Source organism: Ictidomys tridecemlineatus, chromosome 2, assembly GCF_052094955.1.
Source record: "Ictidomys tridecemlineatus isolate mIctTri1 chromosome 2, mIctTri1.hap1, whole genome shotgun sequence".
NCBI classification, from domain to species: domain Eukaryota; kingdom Metazoa; phylum Chordata; class Mammalia; order Rodentia; family Sciuridae; genus Ictidomys; species Ictidomys tridecemlineatus.
In genome coordinates this window covers 16593283-16607349 of record NC_135478.1, presented here as the reverse complement: position 1 = coordinate 16607349, position 14067 = coordinate 16593283, and the positions used below count along the sequence as shown (strand labels likewise).

Here is a 14067-nt window from a genome sequence, read left to right as displayed (position 1 = left end):
TGGTCCACTTCCAAAACATACCTTTTGCTGAGAAGACATTTGGGCTTCTAATCCTCTAGCATACACATTCATTCATAACTTCAAAGGAAAAGAACCAACAGAGGTAAGGAATTCCCTGAACCATTATATACGCATGTCAAGATTAATTCTAAAGATCCCTTGAAAAATAAGTAACTCAGAATACAGTAACCTAGTTGTTTATGAATGACAGCTCTTCTAAATGTTATTCCTTACCACTATTAAAAAGTTAGTCTTTTAGGCTGGGGACATAGCTCAGTTGGTAGATAGCTCAGTTGGTAGAGAACTTGCCTCACATGCACAAGGCCCTGGGTTCAATCCCCAGCACTACAAGAAAAAAAAAAATCTTTAATTGCTAAGCACAGTAGCACACACCTTAATTCTAGCAGCTCAGCAGGCGGAGACAGGAAGATCATGAGTTCAAAGACAGCCTTACCAACTTAGCAAGGCCCTGAGCCTTAATAAGACCCCATCTCAAAATAAAAAGGGTAGGGGACATGGTTTAGCACCACTGGGTTCTATACCTGGTACCAAAAAAATAACACTAAGTCTTTGATAAATTGGAAAAGGGCTTAGTTTTGTTTTGGTACGGAGGTCCTCTACCTCCTCAGCCCTTTGTTTCTTATTTTAAGATAGGATCTTGCTAAGTTGCCCAGGATAGGCTTGAACTTTAGATCCTCCTGCCACAGTATCCGGAGTTGCTGGAATTTCAGTGCACACCACCACACTTGGGTGGTAAACTGGTAAATGAAATCTTCATTCAAGTTCTGATATTGTTACCAAAATAGCCGGTGAGCATAACCTGAACTTTGACTCCCTTATATGTAAGATGAGAGTCACTATATCTTCAAACCTTTAAAATTACAGCATGGGGGCTGGGGATGTGGCTCAAGCGGTAGCGCGCCCGCCTGGCATGCGAGCGGCCTGGGTTCGATCCTCAGCACCACATACAAACAAAGGTGTTGTGTCCGCCAAGAAATGGAAAAATAAATATTAAAAATAAATAAATAAATAAATAAATAAATAAAATTACAGCATGGTAAGTCGAATAAGTTAAGGGTGGTAAAAGTGGGAGCCAGAGGAATGAGAAGTCATTAGTATAGTATTGAGAACCCTCTACACTAGACACCATTCATGCTGCTCAGAAATTGACACTGGGCAGCAACCACAGAGGAGTCTAGCTAGAAATGGGCATAGAAACAATTTTCTCTTTGTATCCTCCCCTATAATATAGTCCTAGAATATCCTTTACCATTTGCCTACCCCTCTTTAGCCTAACTCCAGTTATTCCAGACTAAGTTCATATTTCTGGGCACTCCTCCCCAATCTATTCTACAGTCTGGGTTAGATGTCCCTGCCACAGCACATTGTGTTTACTTCTTTTTTTGGTACAGGAGATTGAACCTAAGGGCACTCAACCAATGAGCCACATTCCCAGTCATTTTCTATATTTTATTTAGAGACAGGATCTCACTGACTTGCTTAGGGCCTTGCTAGGTTGCTGAGGTTGGCTTTGAACTTGCAACTTCCTGCCTCACCCTCTTGAGCGACTGGAACTACAGGTGTGTAGTGCACCACCATGCCCAGCACATTGTGTTTACTTCCTTATCTTTATCTTATCTTTAGATATTTGACAGCTGGGGATGTGGCTCAAGCTGTAGAGCACTCGTCTGGCATACGTGCGACCCGGGTTCAATCCTCAGCACCACATATAAACAAAGATGTTGTGTCCACCAAAAACTAAAAGATAAATATTAAAATTCTCTCTCTTAAAAAAAAGGGGGGGGCTGGGGATGTGGCTCAAGTGGTAGCATGCTTGCCTGGCATGCATCCGGCCCGGGTTCGATCCTCAGCACCACATACAAAGATGTTGTGTTTGCCAAAAAACTAAAAAATAAATATTAAAAAAAATTCTCTCTCTAAAAAAAAAAAAGATATTTGATAAATGTTAGCTGAATAAATTAATAGTCAAGAGTTCAACCTCAGCTAGTTTTTCAACAAAAAGGCTCAATTATAATGAAAGAGCTTATATATAACTGTGTAATTGCCTCATATAGTTTAATATTCAGAAAACTGAAAAATTTTGTGAATTAGGTATAAAAAGCACTGACTTTTTATACCTAATACACAAAATTTCACCTTCATGAAATGCCCAACTTTGATCAGAAAAACAAAAGCCTCAATCTCCGAGTAACATTTTCTACCACTTTTCAGTTTTAAAGGACAAAAGACTTAGTGCCTCTCATTTTACATATAAGGGAGGAAAAGGAGGCCCAAACAAGTTAAGGCTCCACTCACTAGTTTGGTAACAATGCCAGAATTTATAAGACTAACTTTTTAATGATATTAAGGACTAACATTTAGAAGAGCTGCCATTCATAAACAACTAGATTACTGTATTCTGAGCCACTTCTTTTCCATGCTGCTGATAATGACTCAATTTGGAGAGTTCAGGGAATTCCTTACCTTCATTGGTTCTTTTCCTCTGACCTTATGAATGTGTATGCTAGAGGATTAGAAGCCCAAATGTCTTCTCAGAAGACACCCAGCTTTTTCCCTTTGTCTGTTCAGCTTTCTTAAATAGTCTGAAATTCTCCTTGGAAATGAGCTTCCAAATCGTCTTTTTTTTTAATATTTATTTTTTAGAAGTAGTTGGACACAATATCTTTGTTTATTTACTTTTATGTGGTGCTGAGGATCGAACCCAGGGCCTTGCACATACTAAACAAGAGCTCTACCACTAAGCCACAATCTCAGCCTCCCAAATGGACTTTTGATATATATAAAAACTTCCCTTGATTTATTACCTTATCCAAGGTTCCTCACTTTCTTTTGGACCCTCGTATTTATAAAGAGAAAGGTGAGACTACTGATGTAAAGAATTTGGATAGAAAATCCACAGAACAAAGGTAAAGTACAGTTTAACTTTAAATGATTATCCATTCTAAAAAACCACAAATACAAAAAAACTGAAAAGGCTGGCAACAAGGAGGACTAATTTATCACAAAACACAATGAGCTGTCCTACCTATGGTAGCACTCATGCTTTTTTTTGGTTTTGGATGGGTTTTTTCCATGTGGACTTTTATTTGATATTGTTAACTTGTTGATATTTTCTTCTTTTTTATGTTTTATTTGCTCTTTTTAGATATACATGACAATACATTGTATTTTGACATACATGAATCATACTCTTTGAGTTCACCTTCATGAAATCCCCAACTTTGATCAGTTCATCCCTGTTGGGACCAGAAGGGCATAAAAAGTACACTGAGGCCAGACACAGTGGCACATTATCTGTAATCCCAGCTACACAGGAGACTAAGGCAGGAGGATCACAAGTGTGAAGCCTGCCGGGGCAACTCAGACCCTGTTTCAAATTTTTAAAAAATTTTAAGTCCAGGGTTGGGAAGAGTTGTACTAGGGATGGAGTCAGTGGTAAAATGCTTGCCTGGTTTACATGGTTTGATACCCAGTACCATTTAAAAAAAAAAAAAAACAGTGCACTGAGCACCACATCACTGCCACCAGCCCAACACAAACCACTCAATTTCCTGACCAGGATCCTCTGTTAAAACCTAATAGTTATTTAAGAATGTCTTAACAATATGGGGGGCTGGGATTGTGGCTCAGCAGTAGAGCACTTGCCTAGCATGTGCGAGGTCCTAGGATCCTCAGCACCACATAAAAATAAATAAAATAAAGGTACTGTGTCCAACTATAAAAAAAATACATATTTTAAAAAAGAATGTCTTAATAATAAGCAGCAGCAATTATTTACACTGCTACTGGTAGACTAACATTCACTCTATCAGGAAACTACAATGATAATTACAAAGAATCGTGAGTGTGTGTATTTTTTTTTTCCCCTGGTGGTTCTGAGGATTGAACCCAGGGCCCTGTACATGAGAGGCAAGCACTCTACCTACTAAGCTATATCCCTAGCCCCCCATATTATTTACTTCTAATATTTACTAAGCTCATACTATTTACTACATACTATGTACCCAGCTGCTAGTTACTAGGATTCCTCTAATTAAAAGACTAATATATTCTATAACATATTCATTATGGTCTCTGAATTTTCTATATGGATCTACAAAATTCCCTAGGTCCACAACAAATCTAAACAAGTCTAAATTGTATAAGAATATGGATGAATGCTAAGCTAGCTAAGCTCCAATGAAACGTTAGGCTTTCTTAAATGTTTCATTTTATTAAGCATCAAATCATTTTTAAAATTGGAAAATTAAGGGCTGCGACTATAACTCTGTGGTAGAGCACTTGCACTGGGGATTGTAGAAGCATACATGTATACAAACATATCTTTTATGTCTGTAAACCCAGCTACTTAGAAGGCTGAGACAGGAGGATCATAAGTTTGAGGCCAACCTGGGTAACTTAGCCAGACCAAAAAAAAAAAAAAGGTGGGAATATAGCTCAGTAGTAGAGTATTTGCCTAGCATTCACAAGGCCCCGGGTTCAATGGGGGATATATATATATATACACACACACACACACACACACACACACACACACATACTCACACACACATACCCATACACACACACATATACACACATATACATATACACACACACACACATAGAATATTTATAAATATACAAAAAAGTAGTAATGATGAAAATTAAAAATTTAAAGCTAAGGACTAACAGAAAATTTTGCAGCAAACATATGCACAGCTGAAAAAAATAAAAATATCCTATCATAGGTTCTAACTTCTGTTCCCAATTTCATAACTTATCGACATTGTCATTATCTTCTCTTATAAGAAAGAAAAGTATTCCAAGAAAAAAAAAACACTAAGTACTTCTTTTTGATTTTTTGTTTTGTTTTGGTACTGGGAATTAAACTCAGGGGCACTTGACCACTAAGCCACATCCCCAGCCCTATTCTGTATTTTACTTAGAGACAGGGTCTCATCGTTGCTTAGCACCTCTCTTTTGCTAAGGCTGGCTTTGAACTTATCCTCCTGCCTCAGCCTCCGGAGCCACTGGAATTACAGGCATGTGCCACCACACCAAGCAATACTTCAAGTCTCATTGTCTCCCTTATGCACCTGAGCGATACTGTATATTGGGGAAATTCTTTATATTCAACAACCACTTTTTGACATGTTCACCTAAAGCTAGTGACATTATACAAGCTGCCAAAAAGACTGTACAAACTATACTGTTTGCTGAGTATTTGTACAATAAAGTTCTAGATTTTTTTTATATGGGAATTCACCAAGTGTGGTTATGCTTGTAACTCCAGCAACTTAAGAGGCTAAGGCAAGAAGATCCCAAGTTCCAGGCCAGTCTCAGTTGCTTGGCAAGGCCCCAAGTAAATTCAGCAAGACCCTGTCTCAAAAATAAATAAATGTATATTTATACATATGTGTGTGTGTGTATAGAAATTCATTATATTATTCTGAAACTTCCTTTATGTTTGAAATTTCTTTCAAAATACACAGATTTTAGACAGGTGCAGTGGCATACACCTAGAATCCCAGCGGCTTGGGAAGCTGAGACAGGAGGATCACAAGTTCAAAGCCAGCCTCAACAAACAACTGCGAGGCACTAAGCAACTCAGTGAGACCCTGTATCACTGAAGGTATACAACATATAAAATACAAAATAAGGCTGGGGACGAGGCTCAGTGTCTGAGTGCCCCTGAGTTCAATCCCTGACACATGCCCCCAACTCCCCCCAAAAAAATACACAGATTTTTTTTTTTTTTTAAAGAGTGGATGCTCAAGATGAAAAGATCTACCTTGCTCTTGGATAGGCAGAATTTATATTTTCTAAATGACCATACTACCAAAAGCACTATTCAAATTTAATGCGATTCTGATCAAAATCCCAATGGCATTCCTCATGGAAATAGAAAAAGCAATTATGAAATTCATCTGAAAAATAAGAGACCCAGAATAACTAAAGCAATTCTTAGCAGGAAGAGTAAAGCAGGTAGTATCAGTATACCAGACCTTAAACTATAGTATAAAGCAATAGTAACAAAAACAGCATGGTATTGGCACCAAAACAGGTTGGTACAGAATAGAGGACGCAGAGACTAATCCACAAAATTACAATTATCTTATATTAAACAAAGGTGCCAAAAACATACATTGGAGAAAAGATAACCTCCTCAACAAATGGAGCTGGGAAAACTGGAAATCCATATGCAACAAAATGAAATTAAACCCCTATCTCTCACCATGCACAAAATTCAACTCAAAGTGGATCAAGGACCTAAAAATTAAACCAGAGACCTTGTGTCTAATAGAAGAAAAAGTAATCCCTAATCTTCATCATGTTGGATTAGGCCCCAACTTCCTTAATAAGACTCCTATAGTGCTAGAATTAAAATCAAGAATCAATAAATGGGGTGGATTCAAGCTAAAAAGTTTCTTTTCAGGGCTGGGTTTGTGGCTCAGTGGTAGCACGCTTGTCTAGCATGTGACGCACTGGGTTCAATTCTCAGCACCACATACAAATAAATAAAGGTCCATCAACTACTAAAAAATATTTTTTTAAAAAAAGTTTCTTTTGGGCTGGGGATGTGGCTCAAGCGGTAGCGCGCTCACCTGGCATGCGTGCTGCCCGGGTTCGAGCCTCAGCACCACATACCAACAAAGATGTTGTGTCTGCCGAGAACTAAAAAATAAATATTAAAAAAATTCTCTCTCTCTCTCCTCTCTCTCTTTCTTAAAAAAAAAAAAAAAAAGTTTCTTTTTAGCAAAAGAAACAATCTTGTCAGGTGAACAGAGAGCCTGCATCTTGGGAGCAAATTTTTACCCCCCACACATCAGACAGAGCACTAGGGTATATAAAGAACTGAACACCAAAAAAAACAAATAACCCAAAACAATAAATGGGCCAAGGACCTGAACAGACACTTCTCAGAAGAGGATATATAATCAATCAACAAATACATGAAAAAATGTTCATCATCTCTAGCAATTAGAGAAATACAAATCAAAACTACCCTAAAATTTCATCTCACTCCCATCAGAATGGCAGCTATTATGAATACAAACAACAATAAGTGTTGGTGAGGATGTGAGGAAAAAGGTACACTCATACACTGCTGGTGGGACTGCAAATTGGTGCAGCCAATGTGGAAAGCAGTATGGAGATTTCTTGGAAAACTGGGAATAAAGCCACCATTTGACCCAGCTATCCCTCTCCTCAGTCTATACCCAAAGGACTTAAAAATAGCAGGTACACAACCACATCCATGTTTATGGCAGCACAACTCACAATAGCTAACCGGTGGAAACAACCTAGATGCCCTGCAGTAGATAAACGGATTTTTTTTAAAAAGTGGCATATACACACAATGGAACATTACTCAGCGATAAAAGGGAATAAAATCAGGGGCATTTGCAGGTAAATGTATGGAGTTGGAGAAGATAATGCTAGGTGAAGTTAGCCAATCCCCCAAAAAAACAAATGCCAAATGTTTTATCTGATATAAGGAGACTGATTCACAGTGGGGTACATAGGGGCCCCATGGGAGGAACAGAGGAACTCTAGATAGGACAGAGGGGTAGGGAGGGGGCATGGGATTAGAAACGATGGTGGAATGTGGGCTGGGTGTGTGGCTCAGTGGTAGAGCATTTGCCTAGCATGCATGAGGCATGGGTTCGATCCTCAGCACCAAATAAATATAAAATAAAGATATTGTGTCCACCTAAAACTAAATAATATTTTTTTTAAATATGGTGGAATGTGATGGACCTCATTATCCAAAGCACATGTATGAAGACACGAATTGGTGTGAATATACTTTGTATACAACCAGATATATGAATTGTAATGCATTCCGCGGTCATATGTAAAAAAAATTAATAAAATTAAAAAAAGAATGGATGCTCTCAGAAAAATAAGAATTCTAAATCTGATTTTTGGTAACTATAGGTATAAATGTCTTGCTTCATTTCCAATATGAACTCACTTTCAGGGCCTTACATTAATAGCTTAGTGTGTCATAAAATATGGTACTTGATAGTTCTCTTGAATGAATTAACAGAAATGATAAAGCTGCTTAACTTTGGATTCTCTAATTCAGGCTGGCCATTATTTGCTATCCAACATGACTATTCTAGCCTCTCCTCAAAAACTGACAAGATAGAACAGTGAGTATTAGGGTTTAAAAAAAAAAAAAGGTTATTACAAACATCTGTTAAAGAATAAGTTGTGCTGGAGCTACAGCTCAGTGGTAGAGTGCTTGCCTAGCATGTGTGAGACACTGGGTTCAATTCTCAGCACACATAAATAAATAATTAAAATAAAGGTCCATCAACAACTAATAAAGTAAGTTATGCTGTGTGCAGTGGCACACTCCTATAATCCCAGCAACTTGGGAGGTTGAGACAGGAGGATCACAAGTTCAAAGCCAGTCTTAACAACTTAGCAAGACCCTGTCTCAAAACAAAACATAAAAGAGGCTGGGGATGTGGCTCAGTGGTTAAGGGGCCCTGGATTCAATCCCTGGTACCCAAAAAAAAAAGGGGGGGGTGTCCAAGGGATGTGGTTCAATGGTAGAGGGCTTGCCCTGCATGTGTGAAGCACTGGATTTGATCCTTAGCACCCCATAAAAAAATATGAATACTGGGGCTGGGGTTGTGGCTCAGTGGCAGAGTGCCTGCCTCCCACGTGTGAGGCACTGGGTTTGATCCTCAGCACATTAAAAAGAGATGGACAAATAAAATGAGGATATTGTGTCCATGTATAACTGGAAGGATATTTTTTAAATAATAAATTGTAGCTCAGCAGCAGAGCACTTGCCTCGCAAGCATGAGGCACTGGTTTGATCCTCGGCACCACATAAAAGTAAATAAAATAAAGGTATTGTGTCCATCAATAACTAAAAAAAAAATTCTGAAAATATATAAATAAATAAAAGGTATTGTGTCCATCTACAACTAAAAAAAAAAAAAAAAGAGTCCCAAAGCATTTAAGTGTCCAGAAAAGGAATAGATGAAGTCAATTAGTCACTACAGTGAAAAGCAGCAGAGAAGACTGGATAATACCAAAGTCCTAATAAATCTAAGGAAGTATAACTTTTAAAAAGATAACTTTACATGTATATAATATGGCTTGGCCATTTCTTAGGAAAACACAACTGTATCAACAGTTGCTTGATACTTTTCTTAAGACATAATGTGTCAATAAAATGAAAACAATCTGTTGGAAATTTAGAAAAGACAAGAACAAACAAGGACATACCAAAGAAGGATACCCTATCCTAAGCACTAGGATAGTTTATTAGACTTTCCAAACTTAAGTACCCCAGTAGCCCAAAAAGAGTACCAACATTCAATGGATCCAAACTTTAATCACTATAAAGCTAAACACTGTTCTTTATAAAACAACAAAAATTCTGCTTCATATACTGGCTACAAAGCTAAGGCTCTTCTACAGAATTTGGTGCCCACATTATGTTACTTTCTCTCAGCTGGTTTCCTATAGCATCTCCATCTTCTATGACAAACAATGATAAGTTGACTCTCCTCACTGCTTCATATTTTAAACATGTTGAAATATTTTTCACAGTTAACAACTTTCTTTTTACTACATTCACCATACCTTTACATGGTAGTACCTTTTAAGTACTATTCTTTCTAGCCAAATCTTTCCATTCAATACTTAAAAAAAAAAAAAAACAGTGTCCTAATTCTTAAATTTTCAAAAAACCCTTTGCAGAGGATACTATTATGATCCCCACTTTGTAGATAAAGACACCAAGGCACAGAGTAATTAAGAAACTTTTAGCTGGAAATGGTGGCACATGCCAGTAATCCCAGCAGCTTAGAAGGTTGAGACAAGAGAATTGAGAGTTCAAAACCAGCCTCAGCAAAAGCAAGGCACTAAGCAACTCAGTGAGACCCTTCTCTAAAACAAACCCCAAAAACCTACCAGACAAGTCTCGATAATGGCTCTACAAAGCTCTAAAATAAAAAATAGGACTGGGGTTGTGGCTCAATGGTCAAGTGCCCTAGAGTCCAATCCCCTCTATCAAAAAAAAAAAAAAAGGACAAACTTTTGCTAAACATGGTGGGGCATGCCTATAATCTCAGATACTTGAGAGGCTAAGGCAGAAAGATCATAAGTTTGGGGTCTGCCTGGGCAATTTAGTAAGACCCTGTCTCAAAATAAAAATAAAAAGGGCTGAGAATGTAGCTCAGTGGTAGAGTAATCCCGGATTCAATCACCAGTATTGCAAAGAGAAAAAGAAACTTGCCCAAATTCACAAAACTATTAAGTTTAAAAAAAAAAAAAAGGTGAGATTCTAAATCAGGAGTTCTGACTCCAGAGCCCAGGGTTTTACCTTTTTTTTTTTTTTTGGCATGGTGGTGATGGGTGGGAGGAGAAGACCCTCAACCATTTTAACAGTCTAATTAAGCTTATGGTCTAATTTTAAGCTTTTCAGTCTAATTTTTTTAAATGTATTAGATAAAGTATATAGGATTACAAAGGACACCAATTATATGAGGTAGGGGCTGGGGATGTGGCTCAAGCATTAACGCGCTCGCCTGGCATGCGTGCGGCCTGGGTTCGATCCTCAGCACCACATACCAACAAAGATGTTGTGTCTGCCAAGAACTAAAAAATAAATATTAAAGATTCTCTCCCTCCCTCCCTCCCTCCCCCTCCCTCCCTCCCTCCCTCCCTCTCTCTCTCTCCTCTCTCTCTTAAAAAAATTATGAGGTAAAAAACTGGGAAGTGTGAAATAGTAACATGTTTCTTAAAAATCTAGAGGTATAGCTAATATGCACTGTAATTTTGATATAGAGATGAACATAAATATTTTGAGATATCTATAATAATCAAATAATTAAAATATGTGATTTGTATTGGTACCAAAATCACAGATACTATAACTAGTACTTTAATTCATTGTTTATATAATTGAAAGAAATGCTAACTTCTAATTAGAGGTTACTGAAAAGGTAATTTTTCTCATGATGTGATCTGTGTTAACAGTTTTACACTGGATACTAACACAATCTTCTTAACACTGGAGTTTCAAAGGACCTTGGTCCTTTTCTTTCTACAATGAATCCCTTGATCTCATCTAGGCTTATGGCTTTAAATACTACCCAAGTCAATAACTATAAAATTTATCATCAATCCAGACCTTTCCCCCAAATTCTAAACTTAGATATCTATCAATTCAACCCAAATGTCTAACACTGAATTACTGATCTAGTCTCCATACTTGCTCTTTCCACAGCCATTCATTCCTATCTTAATGAATGGCAAATTTCTAACTGCTCAGATAAAAACCCTATAAGCATCCTCAGGTCCTCACACTACATATGATCTTATCAACAAATCATACCAGTTTGATTTTCAAAATATATTCATAATCCAACCATTTTTCACCATTCTTCTTTTACCACATTGGTACAAGTCAGCCCTTGTCTGGATTACTAGCTTCCTTACAATCTTCAAACTTCCACTGTTGTTCCTCTGGACAATGAAGTGTTCCTTCTAAAACTGAAAGCAGACTGTTTAAATTTCCCAGCAGCCTAGCAGAGTGGCTCACATCTTCAGTCCCAGTTACTTGGGGGCTGAGGAGAATCACTTGAGCCTTGGCATCTGAGGCCAGTCTGGACAACAACACAGTGAGAGATTCCATCTCAAAAAACAAACCCCAAAAACCTACCAGACAAGTCTCCATAATGGCTCTACAAAGCTCTACAAAATCTGCACCGCACAATCCTCAGTACCTCCCAAAAAAAAGAAAGAAAGAAATCTGTACCCCACCCCATCATGACCCAATTCAATATCATTCTTTATCGACCATTCCATTCTAGCCATACTGGGAAGAACTCAGAGGTCTGCCTCAACACTTTAGAACCATTCCCTCTCCTTTAAATGCTTTCTCTCCAGATACTAACATGGCTATGTCACCTTTAAGCCTTTGCCTAAAAATATTAGTCTATATAATATTAATTCTATGTAATTTACTGTTTATCATTCCTCCTTAAACCCAAGGGCAAAAAATTTTTTTAAATATATATATATACACACATACCAACCACCCCTACTATGGTTACTTTTAGCACAGACAAGCATATTAAAAAAATGGTGGTGCACGCACACCTGTAATCCCAGAGGTGGGAGGCTGAGGCATGAAGATCACAAGTTCAAAGCCAGCCTCAGCAACTTAAGCGAGGCTCTAAGACTCTGTCTCTAAACAAAATATAAAAATGGGCTAGGGATATGGCTTAGTGGGTGAGTGCCCCTGGGTTCAATCCCAGTATCAAAAAAAAAAAAAAAAACAGCTTTTGTGTCACTGTTAAGTACTTGTCTATCTCCCTCATTAGAAAACGTCCTTGAAGACTAACCTGATCTAATTTACAGTGTCCTCAACACCTGTCTTTGCCCTATATTAGACACCTAATGCACAGATACTTAAGTGATTATAGCCATTTTCACCTGAAACACAATGTCCTCTATGGTGCAGGAAAAGCCAGGACTTACAGTTGTGTCTGATAAAGAGTTAAGTACAAGACAAATACAAAATATCAGGCCCCAACTGCAACTTCAATCAAACTGAATTTACATTTTTCACCTCAAACTTCTTCTTACATCTATCAACCATTTCAAATGACCTGAAGTCTAAAAGGGGCATTTGGTCATTCACTCTCTCAACCATGTTACCCCCACCACCACTTAAGCCCACCTAACCTTTTCATGCTCAACTTAAATACTACCTCTTAATATTCCCTGATGACCCTTCCTAGAAGCACTTACATGTGCCACATTATGTGGCAAACACTTCTCGTGCATTATCTCATTCAATCCTCCCAGAAGTCCTAGTAAGTTGCTACCATTAGGATAATTACTTCCAAGATGAGAAAACCCAAACTCAGAGAGATGAAGTAACCTTCCAAATGTTTAAACCAAAGTCTGACTCTGAAATCCATTTCTTTAACCCTGTACTGTGTGCTTCCTTTCTCTCTCCAGCATTATAAACACTAACTAGTTCATATATACTTCCGTATAGGGTTTGCTGTCACTTCACTTCTCATTTTCTTGGCAAGGCTTCATTTTCTTCATCTGTAAGAGAGGCAATATTGTTCAGAATGCCTATCAAAATCTCCTCTAGTCCTTAAAATGTTATGAAAGAAAACATTTTATAATTCTTTACAGACGCTCATACAGGTTAATAAACAAAAGAAAAAAACTACATAAGAACTTATTTAGTCACTATTAGAATTCCGAGGTAGAGCCAGAAAAAAAACAGTAAAACTAAAAACTCCAAGACTTGTTAAAATAATCACCTTGATTCCTTCCCCACCTGTGTCCAAAGATGCACTTCTGAGTCCACCTTCCTGCATATTATAAAAAAAAATTGTTTTCCCCCCAAGAAGTGAAAGGATGTGTTCCTTAATGCTTCTGAACTTCACCAAACAAACTGGCAAAAGGAACTGAAAACAGGCACTTTGCCCATTCAGAGGCTAGCGTGTTACTTCTTACAGGACAAGAGCTCAATCAGCGTTTATCAATTTTTTACAGAATTTTTTGAGAATTTACAGTCTCAACCAAAAACCTACAACATGAGCTTTGTAACTGGACTGACTGTGCAGTACAACAAAACAATCTAATTAAAATAATGTTAACCCATGGCCAAGAACCCACAAAAGGGCAAAGCCACGTTAACTTAATATTGCAAGTAAGAGTTGGTTTTGTTTTAGAAAAGAAACATAATGATTTCTCTTTTTGTGCAGAGAGGGCCAACACCCCAACAGAATCCTTTTGTGTTGTAATCAAACCTAAGAACTATCAAGCAAGGTCCAGATATTTCCAGGCCAAGGTGAAAAAATTTGTCATCGGGTTCAAAAAACCACCACAGCAAAGGTAAGGTAAAATGTATCAAAAGAACAAATCTCTAGGATCATTCCGGCCATAAAAGTTTGACAGTTTCACTTGCAACCCTACTGCATTAACTTTTAAATGAATTGTATATTTTTAAGTGTAGACTTTACCACCAGTAATGGAGTTTGAGAATGGCTTCTCAAAACAATG

General features: G+C 37.7%; 1 protein-coding gene across 6 annotated transcripts in view; it reads right to left on the bottom strand.

Moving 5' to 3' along the window:
* Window positions 1–14067, bottom strand: part of Setd2 (SET domain containing 2, histone lysine methyltransferase) — a 122179-nt gene that overhangs the window by 106932 nt on the left and 1180 nt on the right. The gene's annotated exons all lie outside the window — the stretch shown is intronic.